This window comes from Sinohyriopsis cumingii, chromosome 1 (genome assembly GCF_028554795.1).
Source record: "Sinohyriopsis cumingii isolate HCF-2022 chromosome 1, ASM2855479v2, whole genome shotgun sequence".
In the NCBI taxonomy this organism is placed as follows: Eukaryota; Metazoa; Mollusca; class Bivalvia; order Unionida; family Unionidae; genus Sinohyriopsis; species Sinohyriopsis cumingii.
In genome coordinates, this window is record NC_142961.1 from 5360870 (window position 1) to 5388007 (window position 27138).

At 34.1% G+C, this 27138-nt stretch overlaps 2 long non-coding RNA genes across 2 annotated transcripts in view; both read right to left on the reverse strand.

The window, feature by feature from the left end:
• LOC149806348 (uncharacterized) overlaps positions 1 to 26604 on the reverse strand; it is a 34087-nt gene extending 7483 nt beyond the window's left edge. The window contains exons 1-2 of the long non-coding RNA XR_016423829.1: positions 26535 to 26604; positions 17484 to 17630 (exon numbers count right to left, since the gene is read on the reverse strand). This is a non-coding gene — a long non-coding RNA (uncharacterized LOC149806348). The remainder of the gene's footprint in view (positions 1 to 17483; positions 17631 to 26534) is intronic.
• On the reverse strand, positions 14454 to 15957 carry LOC149806349 (uncharacterized). Its single transcript, XR_016423824.1, has 2 exons — positions 15653 to 15957; positions 14454 to 14804 (listed from the first exon to the last, which is right to left on the reverse strand). It is a non-coding gene; the product is annotated as an uncharacterized LOC149806349 (long non-coding RNA).
• Positions 26605 to 27138: the final 534 nt, after the last annotated feature.

Sequence of the window (27138 nt, forward strand, 5' to 3'; positions counted from 1 at the left end):
GTCTTGAAAGTACTCATGAACACACAAGTTTTTTAGTTGCATCAACTGAAATATATTTGCGAATGGAGTTGATGCCTCTCAGCTCAAGATATTCAGCTTTGTACATGCTCATGACATGTTGGTGCAATGTGAGAGTACTGTCCAGAGTAACACCTAGGTTTCGTACTGATTGTCTGAATTTAATGTTGGTGTTACTGATATTTATTGTTTGAGGCAAAGGATGTGAATGAGAAAGTCTTTATGTTGTGATCAGAATGGCCTCAGTTTTATCACCATTCGTCTGCAGCTTGTTACATGTCATCCATGATTTCATATCAGAAATTCACCTTTCTACACCTTGGATGGTAGTATCAACTTCAGTTGGGTGGCTAGATTTGTAGATTTGGGTGTCATCAGCGTACAGTTGGTGATACACTGGATGATGATCTATGACACTTGATAACGGCTGAGTGTATAGAATGAAGAGAACAGGTCCAAGAATAGACCCCTGTGGAACACCACAAGATATATTAACTGCGCTAGAGTGTATTCCATTTGCAGATACAATGTGTGTCCTGTTGACCAAGTAGGACTTGAACCACAGTAAGGCTGTATCATGAATGCCAAATACATGCTGTAGACGGTGAAGTAATATATCATGGTCTATTGTGTCAAATGCTGCAGACAAATCAAGGAGGGTGAGGACTGTAATCTTTCTGCTATCCAACGCAGAGAAAATGTCATTAACTACTTTTAGAAGATTAGATTCAGTACTGTAGCAAGGGCGATATGCAGATTGTACATTGCTAAAAATACTGTTCGAGTTCAGATGTGATACAAGCTGGGATAGAACAACCTTTTCTAAGATTTTTGATATGAATGGGAGATAAGAAACTGGGCGGTAGTTCTTTAAATTGTTATGGTCTAGTGTTGGTTTCTACAGCAGAGGCTTTACAATGGCAGTTTTGAAAAATGATGGGAATTCCTCGGATGAGAGAGAGGTATTAATAACATCAGTTAGTGAAGGCAATACAGGATCTAAGCACTCAAGCAGCAGTGATATTGGAATTGGATCAAATTCACATGACTTTGGTGCACTCTTCATCAGGATTGTTCGTACGAAATCCATAGAGACTGGTTCAAATGCAACTAAAGTTCTCGCTGAAATTATGTATCCCAACTGTATGGTGACGACGAGTCAATTGAAATTGCGTTGTCAAGCTTATCTCTAATGGTTTGAACTTTGTCAAGGAAGAAATTTGCAAACATGTCCGGAAGGTCGACTGTAGAGAAGGTAGTTGGAAGTGGTGTGCATATGTTCCTTGACATTAGCTTGTTAGTAATATGGAATAACCCTTTGCAGCTGTAACTTTCCATGTTCGTAGTACTGTGGTGGGCTGATTTTGCTGCATGGACTATATTTGTGACATTCTTTTTAGCGGCTTCATAGATTTCCTTATGAATAGTGAGCCTGGTGGAAAGCCAAAGCCTCTCCGCTTTACGGCGGTCTCTTTTAGCAGTGCGAAGCTGGTTCCTAACACTGATATACCATGTAGAACACTTTTGAATTGATACTCTGTACCTTGAAGCTGTGGCATGTTTATCGAACAATGAACACAGGCAGTTATCGAGTTGTTAAGCAAGTTGCTAGGTTTGCTTGGATGTCACTCATTAGTTTGGTTCTATTTATCATACTGAGGTTTCTCTTAGTAGCAGATTAAGGTGGAGGGTTAGGGACTGATACGACAAGATGGCATATAATGCAGAGGTGATCTGATGTAAGTTCGTGGGATACCTTAGAATGTTATCATCAGGTCTATGAAGAATCCAGTCTAAAATGTGACCAAGTTTATGGGTGGGTTGGTTAACTGACTGTTTGAGGTGAAAACATTAATCGAATCTATGAGTTTTTATGTGTTTGGGTTTCCGGGACAGTCAAAGTGAAAGTTGAAACCTCCAAGAATAATTTGGTTGCCACCTATCGAATTTCCATACTCCAAGAGATTCGGAAACTGGTCCGAAAGAGAGATTCAGTCAGTTTGTTTTTCTACAAGGAGGAGGGCGGTATAGGCAGAAAAAAAGAACTGACCTTTGCTCCATTGTGAGTGTGGATTCGACTAGTTAAATCGATGTGTGGTAGAAATTGAAAGTTGTGGTGAGGTTAAGACTTTTGATCGTGGATTTTTTTTGTGATGACAGCAATTCCACCTCCGCGAGAGTGGCGGGGAAACGACTTAATGTGGTAACCAGTCGGTGTTAGATCCGCGCACTTGTGCTCATCCCCTGATGTTTTTAGCGATGTTTCTGTCAGGAAGAAGACGTGGATATCCTGGTCGCTGACAAAACTTACTATGTCTGTGCGCTTTTCTGGTGGTCCAACTCATTGGGCATTGAGCACAAATGCAAAAGTACATAAGTATATAATAAAATAATTAAACACAGCGACTCAGGCATACTCCAAAATTGTCCTCGTTAATATCACCAAGCCTTAGTGATGGAAAAAATCAGATTTTGAGTTCACGGAGATGATTAAAATTTACAAGGAAGTAATGAGTGTGAAAGAATCCACGCCTAATTTAGAAAATAGGATTTAGAAAATAATAATAATAATCATAATATCAACGTCGAAGGAATTACTTCAGGAAATTGTCGTTAATAACAATTCCGTCAGAAACAACTATGACCTGAGTGAATTCCAATAATTTTGAATTAAGCGTTAACTTTCCAACTGCCATTCAAGCGAAATAAAATAGATCTAGCACAATTACGAGTAAACGTTAGCTGGCCAAATATCAGATCACATTCATTTGGTGGATTGCCAGCGAAACATTCGCTTGTATTTTCATATGAAAATAAAGCTGAGGGAACTCCCGATTGGCTCGTTATCAAAATTCCTACAGGCAATTAGCAAATCAAACAAATAAACGATGAATTCCAGGGCAGAAACAAATCTATAATCGGAAAAGAATCCAAAATAGCTATTACTGTTCACGAACCAACATTATCAGCTGGGATATAAATAAATTCGCTAGATTATTCTGTAGATATTTATCAAGCGTCAATCACATCATTCTTAGGCAGGCCTGAAATAGTACCAGAGTATAAAGGACCGTTAAATGTATTCCTTACAAATGATAAATTATTGATAACAACTCGAGAATATCGCAAAGAAAGCCATTGCGTTATATGGGAAAACAAATTTCAAATCCTTTATCTTCTCCTGGAGTGCATAGCTATACTGTATCTGCTGAAGCAAAAGCTGCTGAATTATTATTATCAATATTCAGAAGAGATGATAAACTTATATTTTATATATCGATGAACAAGTTATCAAATTATTTCCTGATGACATGAAGCCTGAATGCACACGCCTACAAAATTCATTTTTCAATATCATACAACATTAGAATAAAGATGTAAAAAAAAAATACAAAATTTAAATCAGGTTATATTATATCCGATCTTGGTCTTGCCAACTGGGTTATAAATGAAAAAGTATTAACAAACGAATTACTATCAGCACACAAAAGTGGAAAAGCAAAACTCAATACAGACTAAAATAAATTATTTCTCGATCATTATAAAATAACGAAACAGGATTACCACCAATTGTACTATCCTGATTTGAAATCGACGAACTAAAAAAAAATTAGTCAACGATCTTATCAGTGAAAATTTTCCCAAAATTGTTGAGTCATGGAGAAAATATCCCCACTGGCAAATATTTTTTAAACATAACAATGATTCGTACGGTGGAGGTCGTCATATTTCACCAGGAATTGTAAATATAACATAAGCAATTGTAGTTAATCTTGTATGTGATGCAGTTGATGGCAGCTATGAAATTGGTCTTGAACTATCTATTCGGGCTCAGCTAGGATATATTCTTCATACATTTAAACCGCAAGTTCCTATTGGATATTTGATCGTACAAGAACCTATTAATTCGGTTTATCTAAGTTGTCATCACGCATACATTTCAAACTCACTGACCAGACCGGACACCTTCTTGATTTGAGACAACAAAATCTTAGTATAAATTTATATCTAAGATCTGACATAATCCTTTTCAAGTGCCTCACGCGCGTGTTAATAATCTTTATCGTTTCGTATTAGTGATCTAATTTATATCTATTTTTCAATCGCGCGTGAGAGAGATACGAATTTTTTAACTGCTGTATCTTTGACCGTAGCCATGGATTGGAACATAGGCTGTTGGATGATCTTAACCAACTATAATCTGCTGATGGTGTATATATATCCTCGAATTTTCGTGTATGTAATGATTCAAAATCACAAATAATTTTTTCTGGATCCAGTTGAAGTCATATTTTATTTATTTTATTGCAGATATAATAACATTATATTTCCGTTTATAATAAATATATATTTAAATATTTTTTAGCAGTTTTATTGTACTATTATATATTATTATATATTATCATTGTATACAATCTTTGTTCTAAGGAAGGCACAATACATATAGTAGCATATATAAAGCATTGTATTAATCTATTTACAGCACTAGATACAATTTTAGTTCTAAGGACAGCACAACAATAACTTAATAAACTTAATTCTATGGACGGCACAATACATATACTGGGCCTTCTCTACGTTCAACCGATGTTTGCTCTTTGCAACACATACCCCAATAATCAACCCGAGATAGTGCAAAAGAGCACCCACCACGTGGTGACATGTTGGGGAAGGTGTATTTTTTCTGTTGAAGTTCGAGCTTGGTGTGGGCCCCACCTTTGTAATGAAAAATTGCGAAATATTGCCATCGACAACAGATGTCATTCATGGGATTAGAACCCTCGAGTATGAGAATCCAACACGTAGCATTGTGCTACCGACACATCTTACATATATATGATATAGAAATTATTATAAAGTTACCTATACTGGATTCCTACAAATGATCGTTATAAAGACCACGGCGTGGATTTGTTTTCAATTTTCCGGAAAGAATCTTATTAAAATAATCATATAATGTATATATTTCTGCATTTCACTAAGTCAGGTTTAAAATATAGGTATTTCTGTATAACAGAGGGATCTAAAAATAACTACAGCATTTCAAAGCGGAAAATTGTCAATAAGACGAAATTAAGATGTAAATATCATTTCACTAATTTGAACTATTACAAAATTATATTACTTGATTGATACTATTTATCAACAGATAGTTAAATTATTGTATATTTGTATATAATTAGTTACAATGAAAACAATATGGGTCAATTACGCAGTAACAAGCGAGATAACTACTTAATTACTCTACCGGAGAGACAGAGCTTTGCTTGACAGAGTTATTTCCCTTCAATAATACTGAGAAGTTATTTTTTGTTATTTTTTTTTTTTTGACAAAGCCGATCTGGTAATATTATCTGCGACATACTTTACCGAACGTGAATTAATATAAAAATATTTTCCAGCTTCATTTATTGATCGAAGTATTATTTCTTCGCCGGTTATTGTATTTACAGACTTAATGATTTTTTATTTTTAAATGTTTACCAGTGTTTTCGAATTTGCTGTTCTGACCATGTGTATGGCTCGTAAATCATTTAAAGAATTATGGAGTTTTTGGACATTAATGTGATCGGTCACAAGAACGTCTTCGATAACCTCCCGAAAACATTCGTGCACAAAAATATGACTGAAAAAATGTTTATTCCCCTTAGTATTGATCATGAGATAACCAGAATTAACGACATTACCAACTGGTTTTTTAGTAGAAAGTTCCTGATTACACCATCACGAGATGCCTCGTAATCCTTGATGATAGAATGTTTTACAAATTCTTTTTGCTTCATTATATATAATAATATTATATGTCTAAAAGATTATATGAAAATCTAGCGAGATAATCTTCGGCGCTTTTTATGCCATTGTCATTATTATCAGTGTTGTTTCTTATCATAATATATTCTCAGCTCTCTCTATTTTGTACCACCACATAACACACACAACCGCGTTTTTCTTCTAACCCCAACACCACATTTCAAACATGGTTTAGGTCCTTAACTCCCTCTACGTACACCTTGTAAGTGAAGTCCACAGAATTCATTTACACAAGCTATTTTACAGGGAGTTGTAGAACCTATCATAAGCAATTTGCATCTCAATTTAAATATATATTTGTCTTAATTATAATATGGATGAGTTTAAGATATTATCAGCGATTAGGAATAAACCTTCTAAATCTAAATTCGATCTTGATAGAAGAACAGCGGACCCACGAAGACGCGCTCTGGTTGCTCCGACGATAACTCTGATTGAAAGTATTCGTAATGCTAAGAAAGAATTTCGCGACGATGATGCATCTCATGTGTGGTCAAAATTCAAAATCATACGCAACACCGATGTTATCGATGCTACAATGGACGAACAACGAGTGGCTACGATTATTAATTATCTCGACAATCAAATATATGTTGTCAGAGTAAAGTATATTAAGGAAGTAGATGATACTTGGATTATCAGTGACAAACGTGACCCTGTCCTTCATAATGAAAAAATCGCCATATTAACTGAAACTTTCAACCAGGAATGTTGACTGGTATTGACCAACCTTATTATGAAAGAGCGTATCCTGTGAATGGATGATAAACCCAGAGTTCATGATCTAAAACCGATGAAATTCTCAAGGCTAAATTATGATATCGACCGAGTAACGAAACATTTTACAATTTATAATCGTGGAAATTGTTGAACGGATAAAAGACGAAAATAATAAATGATTGGGCGGAAGTAGTTAAAGATACCGGAGCATCTGTCAAATACGTTGCTGAGCTAGGAAAGAAATCAAAATTTTTCAGTAATGATAAAACGATAACGGGAGAGATTTGTAGGAATCAAAGTATAAATGGAAATGAGCTTCGATTGAAATTATTGATTATAATGCACATGCGTAGGCTAATGCAGTAACAATATTTCCACGAAATCAATTAGTTAAATTTTACCAAGGAAATATATTTGATTTTGTTAACGAAATAAGTAAGAACGATCCAGTATCAGGATGGTCATTTCAGATTTCCAATGATGGAAGCTATGACCAGTTTGTACGACCAACTGGAGATATTTATCGCACAGAATCTCTCCACGAAGAAATGAAAGATATTGCGTCAAAATAAACACATGACGATGTCATGCATAAAAAGTTGCTCAGTAATTATTTTACAATTCCATCAGTCGTGGCTCATTTCACTAGATAGAAAAATTCTTAGAAGCCTACGAGGTTTGATTTTCTCAATGATATAATATCGATTATAAGGATATTATCTCGGTTGATATGGTTGTATGTTATCCCGGAAGTTTTCTTGGAATGGGTGAATGTTCTGCTTTGGACATCCAACACACGAGATGACCAGAGTATCGATAAATGGACCATTCCAAGATTTTGACTTGACTGGATTCGCTTGTAACGAGTCATTTAAGTTTGCCGAAGATCTTCATCCGATTTGTTATGTCTGGTTTGGCAAAAATTTTTCAGAAAAGCTGTGGACACCAACAGTATTATTACGATATATGCTTGGTGTCAAAATACTGATATAGTTGATGAAAATCCTGATATGACTGATTTTGAGAATAAAATCGCAAAAGATCTTGACAGAAAACTAACCGGTAAATTCAACCAAGGAGGATCATAAACGACATTGTGCATGATTAATTACAGATGATGCTGAACTCGAACTTATAATTATCGATACAATGAATAGAAAAACATTTATAAGTCAGAGTTTTAGTTAATTTATCTGACGGAACTAAATTAGGTACAATTGTGAATTATATCGATGGTGTGTCACCGCTATTTACTCATTTAAGATCTTTAATGCTCGCGTACATTTCGATAAATCTCTTATCGATGACAAATAGAGTTTCTGAGTTTGCTGTCAGAGTCGCTAAGGATTCATTTTATATCAATAAAATAAATACAGGATTGCTAGAACAACTAAATATCGGCACTTTTGCATCATGGGGTGAGTGGAGAATAAAACAAGCAAATATAATTAATTATTCCGAATCCGATGACAATGAAATAAAGGATATTTATTACCAAAAATTCAAATATTAAAAGTGTCATCTGCGCCATCGGTATATGATCCTGTGACCAGAAATAAGACTTTTTTATCTCGATGGGTCTGGAGTTTATAGTAAAACAACTCGTGCGATTTAATTTTTTGGAATTTTGATAAAGTTGTATTAACATCTATATACAGACTCGCAAGAGAAATGTACGAATTAAATATTTAATCATGTGCTTATCATAAATTCTTTCGATGGAAGGGAGATAAATGGACTCATGAACGAATGGGCGAGAAATATATTCAAATGATTACTGTTAGGGACAAAAATACTACTGTATTAATGTTTGGTGATCATGGTTAACCACCACCTTTTGCTGAATTGTCTCCACATAAATGGCTGAAAAACTTGTGGATTATTATGAAGAAATAACTGATGATCATAGAGCATTTGATTCAGAATTAAGAGAGTTCAGTACATTAATCAGACTACATCCGAATCAAATTTAATGTAACATAATGCGTGAAATAATTTCAGAAACTCCTATAAACAATTTTTGGAATTTATGGAGACCAGCTGATTTGATAGTTGCAAGTAGAAAGATAGTTCGTGATACACTTCAACAACAATTATTTTTGTTGCTTAAAGATAAAAATTCAAATCTACCCGTACCATTGTGTTATCGACCAGCAATACGCGACGACAGAATATCGACGTTGATATACCAGGATCGTCATAGAAACAAAATCTTGTATTAAATTATATTGTTTTAGTTCCTGTCAGTGTTGTTGAGAGTGCGTTAACTATGGACAAAACTCCGTGGACGCTAGGATACGTAATGACAATTCATTCATCACAAGTATTAACTATCTCTGATACAAATGATTGGATCGTCGATGATCGTATCGAATGGTCAAACTTAGTTTATCTCGCAGCGTCTCGAGTCAGAAGAATATCTCAGCTGCGGCGAATTATCATTGACTTCACAGGAAATAATAATCAAATTCAGGAAACTAACGAAGATATAGTAAGAAAGAAATTAGTTTGTTATAAAGTGTGACAAACAAATAAACGTGACTTTAATCTCCATGTTGAATTAATCATGACACTGAAACAACGGGAAAAAAATCATTGTTCTAGCTGTAACATAGTAATGTTGTGGCAGTATTCAAATAATAATCGAAGACAATTTACTGTTGATAGAATTAATAGTAATTTTAGTCATACACGCGAAAATGTGATGCTGACCTATCTTGAAAGTAATCGACGTAGAGGTGAATGAGGTGGTAATTGTGTGTCTTCAGGAATTACTTGTAACTGTTCATGTACAAATCCAATTTAAGGAGCAGTTGAAACTAATCTGCTGATTGCAGGTCTACTCATAGATCTTACAACGCTGGAATTGTATGTGTCGTCACACTCCAAATAGGATCAGTCGCTCTTTTTTACCTCCTTCAAGTTCATCAGGTTCAAATAAATATCTTACAGTAACATTACTTAGTACTGGTTGTTTTGCAACGTCATTTTGTTATATTAGTATGTGTTGTTTGTAATTGAATTGATGAGTTTCATAGAAATTGCACGAGTAATTTCATTATTTGACGCAGCTATCACACTTGGCAATTTTGCAACCCATTCGCGAGATCTCATATCTTTCTGAATTATTTCATTTGCATATTGATATCCAAATATCCGCTCAGCAAGTGTTCGATTAAATCGTTCAACAATTGCCTGGTCACGATGAATTGCAGTATGTCCTCCTTTAATTTTGAAGTTTTGTTTTTTCATCAGAGAATACACTGCACCTAGAAACTCTTTGCCAGGATCAACCTGTATAAACTGTGGCCATCGCATGGGTCGTCGTTGATAAATTCGTTCAAAAGCAGATACAACTTCAGCGGCTGTTTTAGCTGATAATGGTTTTGCTTCCTTATACCTACTTGCAGCGACAAAGACAGTTAACGCGTATTTGTATGTAAGTGATTGACGTCTATCAATTTTAATAGTATCGTGTGGTAAAAATAAAATGTCTGCTTATGAACTTCATTAAAATTGCTGATATCAATATGTGCATGCTGAAAGTTTTTAGTTGTTGGTATTTAAATGTGCCATATTGCCTGTCGTGCTTACCAATTTGCAGCAACATAACGTGTAACATTTGCTGCATCAGCAAGTTTACTAATCGCTGCTATACCCTCCAGTATCCTCTCGGGCTATAACAAATCGATTCCAGTTTTTTATAACAGTCGGTTGATTAACTACCAGTCCCTAATACTAGTTTACCTTTCATCGCAGATCTTACCAACCAATTAGCTAATGATTCTCTGAAAGATTTATTTTTTATGGAATTTAACGAGTGAATCAACTTCACATCTGCAATATGTTGGTGTTGTAAATCCTTTTTATAACTACATCATGAACGTGGCATGCTTGATCAATCGCGTTTATTGGATACTCTCTATGTCTTGGTTGATCTCACTCGTCAAGAAGGATATCAAGTCGAGTTCCAGGACCACAATAATTATATCCTGGAAGATGCCTTTCTCCTGGGTATAGCCCATGGAGTTCCTGGTAATTTTTCTAATGAAGTAGCGATATCACCAACTGTTTTCCTACGAGACGAAATAAATTTATATTTATTTGTACCACATTTCACACACTTGCCAGTAAGGGTAGCTCTTTTATTTTTTATTTTTTTTTGTTATAATTGTTGTTAATCCACTTATGGGGTGGTTGCTCTACATCGAACACAATATAAATCCATATTATTTATTATATTTTTATAATTTTGGATGTCATTGATTTCTCAGCGACACGAAAGCAAGAGCCAATAAAACATCATCCACCGCTACCAAATTATATCAATTATCATAGGTCCATCTGGGTCTGGTAAATGCAATTATTACTTAATCTGATAACGAGATGGCAAAAAAGGGATAAGTTGTATTTAGTAGCTCCGTCAGTTGATGATCAGATATGTTACGATGTACTTAAAGACTTTAGTGAAAATGTAAAATTGTTGGACGAGGACAGCAATGATATTATCAGTGATATTGATCAAGCCCATCTGTAGATGGCCTCGATGGATCTATTAATAATCTCGTAGTATATGATGATGTAATGATGGCCAAACAATCAATTCCAGCTCCGATATTTTCTCGAGACAGGCATAAAAACACATATGTGATTTATGTTACTCAGCGATATACACAAATACCTAAAGTGATCAGAGATAATTGCAATATGTTAGTTGTGTTTAATGGAGTCGATACACATACTCTGCGAAACATTCATCAGACTTGGTGTTCAGGAGACATGGATATGATTAAGTTCAAAAGCTTCTTTTCAAAAGCAAAATCTACTCCACACGGATTTATAACAATAAATTGGCACAATCCTCGATCACCATACCATATATGTCTTGATAAAATCTTTGGATAAAAAGACAGCAGCAGAGAGGGCGCGACCACAAATTAGTGTCACGCTGGGCAAATAAAAACTTTACAAAAATTTTGAAAAACACGAACAACAAAGATAAAGTAACAAAAAACTCCCGGTTTTCGTTAGATGAATCGGATTGATGTTATTGACTTTTAATTTCATTTTTCAAAACTGGACTTTCCATCATGTGGTCTGTTCACCCTCTCTGAAGCTGATACTGAGCTAGCAATGTATACACATCATCGTCTCTCAAAGTAATTCGTATCAACTGCCACCGTTCTAAGCCAACATGTGTTATTTCAGAAGATCTATTTTCTTTTCATTAGAAGTCAATCAATACTTGAATGAAAACGAAACTCAATGTGTCTTTTTATCTTATGTTACGTGTTTAGGCTCGAATAAACAGTAACACAAGAAAGAGTGAAAACAACAAGCTTTGTAAAATATAACAAATAATTTATTTCCCTGGAAAAATACCGTAAAAATGAAACAAGATGAGAACTTGCTGTTTCCAGAATCAAATCCAATATTAATACAAGAATAATCCACGAATAAAGCTTTTGAAGTAATAATATTGATATGTTCTATTGATTCCAAGTTCGAATCCCGATGGAGACCAACCGTTGTTCATCGACTAACCAAACATAACTTTCAAAGGAAATGTAAAGCTTGTACTCATCACTGATCATTACCTGTGAAGAACGATAACTGATTACTTCGAAACCATCACTGAAGAACAAAAATGATAAATGGAATGGATATATTGGAACTTCGTTACCTTATGACGCACAGTTCGTACAAAGCTGCTTTGAATCCTGTGGTGTGTGCTAAAGATAAATTTCACCATGGAACACCTAAAGAAGTTCCAACATGTGTCATGAACACAGACGACAGTCATCGGCCACAGGACCATTCGGTAGAAGATGTGAAAACATTAACATTCGGTAGCCGTTTACTTTCCCGATGATCACTGTGTGGAATATTATGATTCTGATGGATGACTTCCGTTGGACGGTTTCTCTGACTTTATGGGAAGAACAATTGTATCGACTCAGTAAAAACAAAAAACGGTGAACTTGCAGTGATCTGATTACATGGCCTCTTACAATAATATGTGTATTGTCTTCATCAGCACAACCTTGAAGATCCCTTATAAAATTTAATGTATTGTGCTGATCGAGAGTACTCTAGAAATGATTACAAAACAGAAAAAAGTTTTTACAAATACTATGATTATCTCCTTTCTTTAGCTCCGAAACGTATTTCGCATCTTCAGAAAAGTAATAGTGCCTTAGATCATCGTACATCATGTTTGTCAATACAAAGGTATTAACCCTATAAATATGTTCATGTATAAAATTTTGAGAGTTTTGTATTCCTGTTTGAGTTTGAAAATGTTCTTGTTCTTTTCATTAAAAATACTTAATGATTTTAGAAACAAAATGGTGATGTCATGGTCTTTATTTGCTGAAATCAATATTGTATAGAAACTCTATTTCATCTTCTTTCTAACCATCTTGGTGAGGGTTTCCTTTAAATCCGCGTGCCGAATCAAAGTAATGCTTTCTTTCACTATCACGTTTCTGCATTGCGAATAAAGCGGCCCGTTCACAAGTCGTTCCATCCGTAGGTGACTTGTAAACCCAGGAAAATCAGTAAAGTAACAAAACTGAGTAAACCACTGGTGTGCATGCGCAGTCACTATCTGCTTGAGAAGAAGGGGGACAAGAATACGCCCATCTTCCTAAAATGGCACAAGACCTCTTAGAAAAGAAATAATCAGCGTTTTCTGCTCCATCTATATAGTGTGTGCAGGTTGTAATTTTGTGTAAAGGAGGTTTTCCTTCACGTCCGTGATTCAAATAAATAAATCGATGATTACCAGAGCCAATTACAGAGATTCAATATCAGTTAAATAAAGGTCCAATAAAAATGTAGCAGATCTGACTCTGGAAGAGAAGGAAAACTAAGAGACTAGTTTTAGGCTCGTCGTCTTCACCAGTACAAGCTGGAGGAAAAATGAAAAGAGCTGCAGACAGACATGTGCAATATACAGTGGGCTGACTCGAAAAGGTACGACCACTAAAGGACAGTCGCGATAAACCCATACTGTCCTTTTAATGGCCACCGTGATCTGAAAACAATAGAATTACTAATTAACTGTCAAACATTTGTGTTTTAACACTTGTGTCTGGTTGTGTATGTCTGTGTGTTTACGTGTATCTGTTTCTTTCCCCAACAAAGCTAAAGCTTAAAAGCCCTTTACTCATTCTCTTTTCTGTGTGATATTATGAGTGTATGAATGTAGTACTGTATCTACCCTTGTGCGATATCTTTGTATGTTTGGGTGAAAATATGTGTATCAACACTTCCATCTATTTTCATTGAATAGAAGGGGCGAATGTTTAGACAATAATCAAACTGCAGGCTCCGGAATATATGAATGTGTGTTTGGATAGTAATCATGAAACCGGTGCTGGATAATACGGCTTGTGAGTGTGCTGTATTGCAAAGTTGTATTGGAATGTACACACAAAATGTAACATTACCATTCCCATTTGACCCATAAATAAATGTTGACCCCATAAATGCTTTGGACATCATACTAATATCCGCATGTTAAGTCGATGGAAAAGTTTAACATAAAGTTTCCAGTGCGACCTCCAGGTGGCGCACATATGTAAACATATGCGCTAATATTAATTTGCTTATTATCTCCATGTCAATTCATACAAATACTCTTGTATCTTATAATCTGTTTCATTTTGCCGTAAAACTTATCGAATCGAAATAGAAACTTGCATAAGAAAGTATCGTCTTCATTTGTACATTACTTCACCACCATTGTAAATACATGTTGTGTAATAGAAAGAGACTTACACAAGACAGGAATTCATCAATGCATGCCAAACACTTCTTATTTACTACATAAAGCAGTATACTGGAGTCCTCACAAAGGATGGCCCAAATAATATTTCATACAATTAGTTACACCAACATTTTTTTGCAATACATGATTTTATTTTGGAAGTGATCACTCTTTATATCTAGGTTCAATTTCATCTACGTTTTGATTCCATTTGCCTCAGTACCAGAGTAAAAGGTACAAGCAAACGCACATATCAATTAAAATTGTCACAAAATCCTCCAAAACAGCCTTTATGGAATGAAACTGATTTCTTGACTGGGTGTTGTTTGTTTTCTTCGGTTCAGTGATACCAATCGGGCCGATCAAGCATGTACCAAAACATACTTTCAATTTAATGTGTTGAGCCTAAACACACCACATGAATCAGACTACATCCGGCTTGAACGCATATTATCTTCCTGCTTGTTCGGTTCAGATGTACCTAGATGATTTAGAAACACGTTTCAATAACACTTTAGTGCAGTTATATTGGTGACAAACACTGCGGTTAAGATTACAATCGTAAAAAATTCTCACCTAAAAGAATAACGTTGAAACCTTATAATTGACCAAACTGAAGTATCTGAAAAACTATTTCCAAACTTCTATACAATTAATAACTGATATCTCATGGTAGAAAGAACATTCATTTAAAAGAATAATTTGAAAATAAAATGCGCCTGAGTTTCATAGAAATATATATTTCCTACTATTTGCTGTATTCAAAAGGGAATATAGATCAGAGGGAAATTTGTATTTATATTATTTTATTCGTGTTTGATTTTACTATCGCACTGTATTATTAGTCTGAGTTTGTATAATGATACACTATCTCCAGAGAACGTGTTGCGACATTCGATGCAATGGTAACATCAAATCAACTCCAATCGTTATCGGACCGAATCTTACATTATCTGGCACGATCAGTTGGAAAACGTCGGTTAAGCCACTAAATTTATAATAATTATAGTTTAACTCGAAATGAGACGAGATGTCATCCAATCGCGCCTACATTTTGTTTCAATGTCCCTTTAGTTCCGACAATGCATGTAAATACTTTATTGACTTCAATTAAATTTGATTTAGGATCTTAATAAATTCTTCTTGATGTATTTGATTTAAGAGCTTAATAAATTCTTCTTGATCTATTTGATTTAGGAGCTTAATAAATTCTTCTTGATCTATCTTTCTGTTGTTCTAATTCAGTTTAAAAATGTAGTACTTATGCAATTGATTCAGCTTATTTCCAGTATAAAAAGAGTCAAACTTATACAGAGTGTGTATACTTACTCGTAGTGCATTATATATGGACGAAAATGTACTCTGGTTTCGTTATTATGTACAGACAGTTGTTTTTAGTTGTCGTTATTTCAAAACTCTGAAATCGATTCACGCACCGCAACATGCACATATTGTCCGCAAAGAGAGTTCCGACAACCACTATTTCACTGGCCGTGGATTTCACCAAGATACTTATAGCCACATATTCTCCCTGTATACTTAGAATTCGGACGAGTTTTACCAGGAAGCTTTCCACTTTATGGAATTAATTCCCAGCTGTAAAGACATGTGAAATGTAAAACTGTATTATGTCCTGCTATCCGTGTTATGTAATATAACTTTTTTATATACTAAATATTCGGGATTTATTCTAAAGAGTCTAGAACGTCAGACCTATGTCACGTAATGTCATGCTATTCAATACAATGAAGTATTTTCCAAATAGTAGTTGTTTTCAAAAGCTGAACAGACGATTTGAATTTAATCATATGTTGCATACTTTGGATGACGATTAGTTTTCCAGTTCTTATAATCCAGTGAGATTTTATTGTTAGAGACAGTATCGTGTACGATCTTTGCTATTATAATAATAATCTCGTTCTGGTGAAATAATCCAACGTTTCTATATTATGTTCATAATACAAAATAATTCCAATGTTCCGCATATATATATATATATATATATATATATATATATATATATATATATATATAGAGAGAGAGAGAGAGAGAGAGAGAGAGAGAGAGAGAGAGAATGTTCCATACATATAGAATGAATATTATGTAAGATAAATATAAGGATGAAAATATATTTAAACTGACTGAAGAATGCTCTCATCTTTTCGTTACCATAATCGTTTTAGTTCTAGCGGTTATTGTAGTGCTGTTCATGACTATGACGACTAGTGGCAGATAGAGTGATTTGGTTTTTTTAACCCCCTTCAATCCTACAACAGGTAACACGTACTGGAAGGCGTGAAATTGACCTTGTCTATCACAGACACTCGTGTGGAAGAAACAACAAATTAGCCTGATGAACATCGTTTGGTATTGGGACATCAAACCAACCACGTGAAATCATGTTTTGGTACAGGCTGGTACTTTGTTACAGCGTTGTTTGCCCAAACATTTTCAAGCAACCCTGTCAGTAACCTTTTCGGCATTTGCTAACATTTCACTGTCACTTCACCTTTCCAACATCCAGCCGAGCAGTATAATTTACATTTAATGAGAGCCACGGGAGGCAGAACCTCCAAGTGCAGCTTTTCTTTAGCTGAGAATTGTTGACGTTGATATGAAAACCACAAATATGTGTCACCAATATAAATGTACTAAAGTAATGTGTTTTTAAATTACCTTAGTACATCTGAACAAACCAAGTTAAAAAATGTTATGTGTACGAACCGGATCTAGTCTGACTCATCAGGTGTTTGCTATCTTTAGCATAGTTAATCGAAATTATGCATTGGGCACGTGGTTCTGTCGTAATTGAAAATTCGTTCTGATTGGTATAATTAAAATAAGAAAACGAACAGAGCCAGTCAAGAGATCAGGATATATATATATATATATATATATATATATATATACACACATTTAGTCAGACGTGAGTACACTTTTGAATACGAAGAGGGCAAAGCAAGTAGGACAGACCTTTAACCAACTAATATATAAAAATGCAAAAATATACCAGCTGCTTTGAGACAATGTTTCGGATTTAGGCTAGCTACAGTATATAAAAAAAATGCAAGATAAGGTCCTTACAAATAACATACAAGTGACAAGTCATATAATCTCTTCTTTAGCTGGTGATAAGAATGGCAAAATAAAATATACTTACAGTTTTACATCTTGAATTTCTTCAAAATGTATTTTCTTAATTCTGCAAATCCGAATTACATGAGCTATGTCATAGGTTCTCAATCTGGATTACACATTTCAAAATTGTACTGTAATTTCGATGATAAGTGCAATTACATCCTCCTTACTGCAATCAAAATGAAATAAGCATTAAATTCCATTGTGTCTTTTTGATAATTGCAATTGAAAGACTTCATATTTTTCCCACATTATGATTTCAAACATTCAATGACAGAAACAGAAACACATTTGCAGATGTCAAATCGCTCCAGTCCATGATTACGATATTTCCTAGAATCGAGAAAAATGCCAAATTCTGTTCATTTCAGATCAAATGGAAAAGTTGGAAAATGGAAAAGTTGTTGCAATGCGCATTCATTCACAATATGACTCCAAATTTCAATTTTAACTAGACACGCCATTTTCTTTCGAAAGTTATTGTCGAGCGCGTTTAAGTTCAAATTTATTTGGGCGCAGTAATAATGTTGATTTGTGTAATGATGAATATGTGCTTGTGTATTTAGTTTGGCATGCGGCATACATTCATTTACGTTGTTTCTTGTAGTGTATTTTGTTTATATAATTAAGCCTTAGGTAGAATAAAAAAAATGAGCATATAATAAAAAGGTTACTGCATTTGTATGGGGAAATATGAACTCGTTTTGTCGGAAGGATATACTGTACTCCCAAGGTCGTGCAGTATTCCATCCAAAAAACTCGTTCATATTTTCCCACACAAATGCAGTAACCTATAAATATACGACACAAAGTATAGATCAAACCACGATGATTACCTAGGTGAAGTTGAATATGAGATTATATGAACAGAAAACAAAAATATGTGGATGATTTCATCTCAGACGAAGAAATATCGAAGAATATAGCTACACTTACAAAATAAAATCACGAGGGAAAGACGGACTCACGGTGGATTTCTATCAAAAATAAACGCCGATCCTTAATGCCTCATACAATAACATTTTTTTAAGTAGTAAGTAAGAAACAAATGTCAAAGTAAATGTGGGAGGGAATTATAACAATTATCTATAAAGGGAAAGGCAACAGAGTCGATATAAAAAAAAAACTGGAGACCCGTTTCAATTCGTAATACAGATTATAAAATCCTAAGAAGAATTCTAACAGACTAAAAACTGGACTAAGGAAGATAATTAATGCTAATCCAACTTGCGGGAGTAAGGGGAAAGATATACAAACCAATACTTTAAATATCAAAACAATTATTGATTATATAAACGAAACGGGATCAAAAGGAGCCATACTACCTTTTGATCAAGAAAAAGTTTTTACCGATTAGAACATAACTATATTCAGAAAGTAAATGAGAAATCTGGTTGCCCACTGTCAATGCTATTATACGTGATAAGGATTGAAATACTAAGTCACAATATTAGGAATAACCCACATATATAAGGCATTCAAATTCCAAATCTCAGAGAGGAAATTTAAATGCTCCAACATGCTGACGATTGCACAAACTTCATAAGAGATGCTAAATCTTATCAACATTTACAGAGAGAATTTGAGAATTTCGGAAAAGCATCAGGATCTGAAATACACCATGACAAGTCCGAAATTTTAAAAATAGAAAACTGGCGCGGAAATCACCCTGGGCTGCCTACGCAACTCCTAAGAGATACAGTAAAAGATCTATGAATTTTCTTCGGTAAGAAAAATGAATTAGAAAATTATTAGCATCTAAAAAATAAAGTTCAAGGAAATGCAAAAATCTGGGTTTTAACGCCACTCTGTATAATAAAGCGGGTCCAAGTGGCCAAAACATATTTTTTTGCTCAAATATTAACTATACTATTAAGTATATTGATATGGATAATAAAATCCTGAACATATTCTAGAAAAATATAATAGACTATATAGGGAACTACAAAACTCATTTTATTATAAAAGAAACTCTCTATATGGCCAACAGTAGAGGGGGACTGGGATTACCCAGCCGCTTACTACTAAAACTAGCAAACATAATTAATAGATTCCGTATGAGGAAAAGACCGGTAATTTATAGAAACAATAACTTGTCGAAACAATTAGAAGTTCCAAGACGTTTTAGATATATTAAAGGCATTTTATTAAAATACAGAGACCGAGCAAAATTATGGCAAATAGGAAATAAAACCTATGAGTGGATTAGAGAGGATATAACCAAAAAAATAAGACGTAGAGTTGAGCAAGATATCTGGGGGATAAACTGGACTAGAACTTGGTCTAATTGCGAAAAAATAGGATCCATAAAAATACAAAGTCTAATTTTTAAATACTTACACAACGCCTGACTTACAGGCGAAGAAGCTGTTAGACGTCGCATGATTAGAACAATACCCAAATGTCTTTTATGTAAAGTAGCAAATTTTACAAAACTCCAGGCGATGACCCAATGTGACATAAATAATAATAAGGGACTAATGTTAATGAGGGAAATTTGCAAAAAAATATAAGTATCATAGGATCAACATTTTATTTCTAGACGTAAACTGTGATAATAAAGTACTTTAAAAATAATTTACTATATAACGACAACAATGCTATCCTTTGAACAGGTAATAAAAATAATAAAATGACTTCTAAAATAGAAGAAAACAAAATTGTGGGGATGGGGCGGAATTCGGTTTACCACCCCTTATGGGTGTGTCACCGACCAGGGTGGGCTGGATCCCTCACTTCATCCCCCGACTCAAGAATAGGGCTGTTTTTATTTTGAGTTCTGTGGAATGACAACATAAATTGAAACAAATTCTACAAAAAGATATATATATATATATATATATATATATATATATATATATATATATATATATATATATATATATATATATATATATAAAGACAAGGTTGGGTGGAGGGAGGTTTCGGTTTACCACTCCTTACTGGTGTGCTACTGCCAAACGCGGGACGAGGCCCTCACCCTCACCTCATCTCTCGACTCAAAATAGGCTGCCTTTATCCTGAGTTTTGTAGGGAATGCAATATTCTCAGTTTGGAATATAACAATGCTGAGGTTTACTCTATGCCTTTTGGAATTGTGTAACTGTAAGAGTTTTCTATATTTTTCTTATTAACCAACACATCTACAGTTAGCAGGGTAACTATTTAGACTAGGAAACCTAACATAACACAATCAAAATCTTCTCTTTCAAAATTAAGAACATAGAAAATTTTAAGCTAGGAGGGATACGGGGGACCTTCATATGGAGGAAGTATGATGCACTTACGTCGCAGGGCTACGTCACAAGGCGCCACGCGAAGTGAACAGGCTTGCGAAAGAGCGTCAGAAAACCCCACATGAAGCATATGGACTTTCAAACACAAGCACGGGGAGTAACATAAGGTTACCCTTTATAACTTAAGGACTAACCAATTTTGAACCCTTTCGAATCTTTATTAGCAAATGAAGATATATAATAAAAAGAAAGAGCCTAACCCGAGCCAGGTGAAACATAACAAAATAAAGAAAATGTGGACCCTCACTTGGGTACAGCCTGTCTCACTTATGATAAAACTAGATTAATGCGAGGAACGACACAATATGATCACTCACATAAAACACTAGGCTTTCTTTTGACAACGACTCAGTACACCGTTCACTCGCCAAAATTCTAAATTAATAAGAGAAGTTAAATAAATAAGGACTAAACTGGACTTTTATAGTCCAGATATATATGATAAGACAATTGTGATAAATTTGATGAAGTCTTACCGTCCCTACATACAGACCTTATAGCATACATACAATATAGCAATGACACATATAGCACACACGGGACATGCGGGATCTATGACAAAGATCACTAAAAATCAAGGGTACTAAATCTGAGAAGGGGAATCAACCCCCTTCCAAACGAACGACCCTTTAGAGAACACTAGGAAATCAATAAATGCCCCATCAAAATTTAGTTTTAAAACTAAAGTTTTGATCTAAATTCTTTATTAAATAAAACAAACACGCGTACCGTTGGGGGCATCACAAATACATAAAAATAATTTATTTCTTTTGGTTAAGTATGGGGATGGGGGCATCTGTCTGGTGCCCCCACCTCCAACCCCCCACCCCCACAAAAAAGTAAGTTCATAGGGATTCAGATACTCCTTCTTCAGAAGTAAAGTCTGTTTTATCATCGGCAATGGCACGTACAAAGCAAACGGCAAGAAAATCTACCCGAGGAAAGGTTCAGAGAAAGCAATTGGCAACCAAGACTGTTCGTAATAGCTAACGGTAACTTTTTTTGCAAGAGAGAAGTAAGGAATCGATGGAACATTATACGAAAGTATAAAAAGAAGGTATACAAATTTACAGAAAAAGAAAATATAGATGGTGAATTCTACTCACGAGCAAGAAAAGCAAGAAAACATGGCGGCTGCCCATAATGCAATAAGAAACTCTGAAAATATTTCAAGACAAGGAGAATTGAGACAGAAGAAGGGTCACTCCTTGAATGTTACTATCAGGAGGATACCCGAGAATTGGACATGAGGAAAATACCAAGATAAAGAGTACCTGCTACATCAACTGTAATAATAGCTTTTGCAAATCAGAAACCCGGACATCTTACAACAGATATACTCTATAAACAGGACAGGATACCAGAGATGCATAATACGACCCATATGGAAGTTGTAGATCCTACCGTATCGAGAATTAAACATTTCGGGAGAGACGGTAGTATAAAAAAAACAAAAAAACAAAAAAAACACGCCTAACAAAATCAATAAGCAAACAGGAAAATTTCACTTATCCGACATTCCTATGGCGGTACCTTTAGAAGACACGGTCGACGGGTTTCAAAAATACATTTGGCGTACAGGGGGAAACATTAAGATCGGCGACCGTCCCATGATTTTCAATGTACAATAGGATTAGAATATTTAAAATTGAAAAATCAAACCTTAGAGGAATTAAAAGGGCTTTCTATCTACATGGAGTTTTGACAAAAGCATAGTACAAGGGCTGCATACACCACACAAAGTGTAATAGATGTTGAGAGACAGGGCACACCCAACAAAAATACCAACAAATAACCCAGCCGAGACCAATACAGGGAGATCACACTGCAACGCTGAAAACTTTCCCAACTTTTAGGCAACAGGAAGAACAACAAGAACCACCCAGGACAAAAGCAATAACAACAAGAACAACACCAACAAGAAAATCAGAAACAAGAGATAGAAAAAAAGAAACAGCAACACCATGAGTAAAACAAAACCTAGAACAAAACCACAAAGAACAGCAAAGACAACAAAATGGACTAAAACAACTTCAACAGCAGCAAGAAAATGAGAAACAAGGTGATGGAGCGCCAAAAATAACACAATGAACAAGAAAATCAAAGCTCAAAACACCAACAAGGAGAACAGCAACGCCAACTAGAACAAAGCAAGTCCAGCAACAACAACAAAAGAAATTACAGAAACAAGTAACAGGAATAAAAACAAATAGCAGACAAAATCAAACAAACGATGGGTGACAAAACAAAGAAACGAACACAGCCGATTATTAAGAAGAAAACAACACAACAAGGGAAACAAAAAGATAGAACAAAAACTAGACAAACAAGGAACAAGAAGAAAAACAGTGCAGCAAAGCGACAACTACAACCGCAACAGAAACAACAACAACTGGATCAGTACAACCAGCACAATTAGGTCTGATAGAAGAACAGATACAAATGTACCTGGAAGACTATGATGAATGTACCTGGAAAACTATGGTGAATGTACCTGGAAGGCTATGATGAATGTACCTGGAAGCCGATGATGAATGTGCCTGAAAGACTATGATGGGTGCATAGAATACATGATGGATAATCAGCCAACTACATGACAACACCAAAAGAAACAATAACAATAGAACCAAAGTAAACAACCTGGACAGAAGAAGAAATAAACAGAGATAAACGTAGAAGGATGGCACTAAAAAGACAAAAGTGAACAAGAGACATAAATGAGTGAAACATACCTAATGGACGATGATGAATGTTTTGAATAGATTTTTATTTTATTTTCAGTTCCCCCAAAACGATACAACATGTACCAATATATATATATATATATATATATATATATATATATATATATATATATATATATATATATATATATATATATATATATATATATATATATGTATATATGTATGTATATATGTATATATGTATATATATATATGTGTGTGTGTGTATGTATGTCTGTGTATGTATGCGAATGTATGTCTGTGTACGTCTATTTATCTGTATGTATGTCTGTGTATGTATGCGCATGAATGTCTATGTACGTCTATGTGTGTGTATGTATGTCTGTGTATGTATGCATATGTATGTATATGTACGTCTATGTGTATGTATGTATGTCTGTGTATGTATGTGCATGCATGTATATGTTTGCCTAAGTATGTGTATTATGTCTGTGTATATATGTGAATGTATGTATATGTATGTCTAGATATGTATGTGTATGTATGTGTATGTATGTCTATGTGTATGTATGTTTGTGTATGTATGTCTATGTATGTGTGTGTATGTATATGTATGTCTATGTATGTGTATGTATATGTATGTATGTATATGTATGTCTATGTATGTATGTGTATGTGTGTCTATGTATGTCTATGTATATCTATATGCGTAACTATATGTATATATATGTATATCTATATATGTATATATATATATATATTTCTATATATATCTATCTATATAGATATATAGATATATATATATAGATATATATAGATATATATATATAGATATATATATATATATATATATATATATATATATATATATATATATATATATATATATATATATATATATATATATATATATATATATATATATATATATATATATTTATGTATATATATATCTATATATGTATATGTATATGTATGTGTCTATGTATATGCATATCAATGTGTGTATGTATATGTATACGTATGTGTCTATGTATATGTATATCTATGTGTCTATGTATATGTATACGTATGTGTCTATGTATATGTATATCTATGTGTCTATGTATATGTATACTTATGTGTCTATGTATATGTATATCTATGCGTCTGTCTATATGTATATCTATGCGTCTATGTATATGTATATCTATGTGTCTATGTATATATCTATGTGTCTATGTATATGTATATTTATGTATATGTATATATCTATGTGTCTATGTATATGTATATCTATGTATATGTATATATCTATGTGTCTATGTATATGTATATCTATGTATATGTATATATCTATCTGGTAAAGGAGAGATCTATACAATATTTTTTGTTTTTCGAAATGATTAATTAGTGCTGTAAGATCTGAGCAGAGTCAGTCGTATTACTGTCGTGTCCAGCATTTCATTTGGGCTGGAATTTATATATTCAAATTATTTAATTAAAGTTATTCTTGTCTAGAAATAAAACCATTAATGGAAACAGAGATTTGGATTTATGATGAAATTTCAAATAAGGTTGTATTCTTGGACTGTATTATTGGGATTCAACAAAATGCTACTGGCACATCACTAAGACACAGTTCACCACAAGTCCAGTAACATTTCCATCCCTGTATTTATTTTATAATACCACTAATGTTTGTTCAGAACTTTAATCATTAGGACTTGTGTTCAAAATTTTAGGATTATTTGGGATTTATTTCGCGCTACCATAAGATCTTTAATATTTTTCACTTTGTATTCTAGGGAAATATTTTTTTTTAAATTGTACAGCACTTGCCGGTTCTCATTCATTTCTATTCCTTATTTTAAGACCACCGAGTCGTAATAATTGTCATTATAAATAAAACTGTCTTCTGTTCCTAAATTTGTTGGTTTATGAAACAAGTATGTTAATTTTCATTCGAGGAAGCTATTTATTCTTTAACTTTCTCATTATAAGACTTGAAATGTTTCACTTCTTGTAGCTTATGTATCTATTTATCTTGAGCAGGTTTACACTTAATCTTTATAATTAACAAGTATTAAACTTTTGTACTTTATGCAAAATAATTTTAACCTCTTTTGCAGTACACAACAGTGAACTTTCGACAGCTCAGCTTTTCCACTGAAAATATCATATGTAACTTCGTTGACATAATGACGTGAGTTCAATTGATTATTTTCAATTCACCCCACATGTGCCGTTTAACTATGAGGTTATATTACTCGCTGAAAACTAAATTTAGTCACCGCAAATCTGATTCATGCAAGACACTTATTTCTGTTCTGGCTTATGTGTTGCATCATCCCTTTGCACTTGTAGTTAAATAAATAAATACCTAGCGTTTTTGCGTGATTAAAGTGATCACCACAAACTCAGAATTGTTCAAGTATAAAAAACAAACAGATCAGACTGAGGTTTTGGGTAATACGGATGTTTCTATCCTGACATAAGACATAAATACGACTTAAAATGTCGCATCATAATACCAAGATCGCATTAACTTGGATGGTAAATTAAGGTATACTGCTAAATATTGTTTTCTTAGCGACTTTTGTTCTGTCTGTCTATATTTATTTCACAGTTCAGTAATTTGATGGTGCCTTCCGCGTCATTAAATATTAATTCTGAAGAGAATGAGATCTAACATACGTGAAAAGTCGCACCTTTCTTTCTTTTTGTTTCATTCCCTTACTCGATTTCTATTTTTTAAAAATACTTGACCCGATAAAGTACCACCATGTCGGCCAATTCTTCGCGTCGGATAATTCTGCGCAACGATACGTAATTTCTGTAAACATTGGATCACGTGTTATTTTGGATCAAAAATCCATTTTGTATCAAGAAAGAATGATTGCAATTTAATTAACAAAAGTGATATTCATAAAGTGTGCAAAAATATCCTGCATTTCGACTCGAAATGCATATGTAAATGTGATTTATAAATGCCAACATAAAGACCCATTCCATGACATTGTTGAACCGCCAACCCAGAAAATCCGATTTTCTATGTATCTTTTAGAATCATACAAACAAATACATTATATAAAAGATGGAAATGTATACCTTGAAACAATGCTGCATTTTAATCCAATGTTTCATTTTTGCAAGAAGTTGTCCCGGTATAAAATCGTCTGCTACTAATGTGTCAACTTGCCGCTAGAATATGAATTCTCAAGAAATTCACCGGCGTATAGTCTGTTTCTAAATTCTTAAGTAATTTTTCCCCCATCAGCAAGACGTTGTAAACACTTTATATCCTATTCATTGTTGTTTCTCTTCCACATAATAATCTTTTTATATATAAAATGTGGAACTTTACTAACTTTTTTACAAGATCGGTTTTGTTTGCTTAATATAGCTTGCCATTTATTGGCATTATTACGTTCAATTTTGGGGCCCCGAGTGGCCGAGTGGTCTAAAGCGCTCTCCGTTACGGATGACCTCGAGTCTCGGATTCGGCCAATATGGGCATGTGAGAAAGCTTGCCAGTAGCTTCTCGAGGGTCGATGGTTCTTTCTGGGGATTTCCCGGGTTCTTCCTCCACCATTAATACTGGCCGCCATGTATAGCCTATCGTGTGCTGAAAAATCGCGTTAAAACCTATAACAACAACAACAACGTTCAATTTTGTAAAACTAGCTATAAATCTGACCTAATTACTCGACTA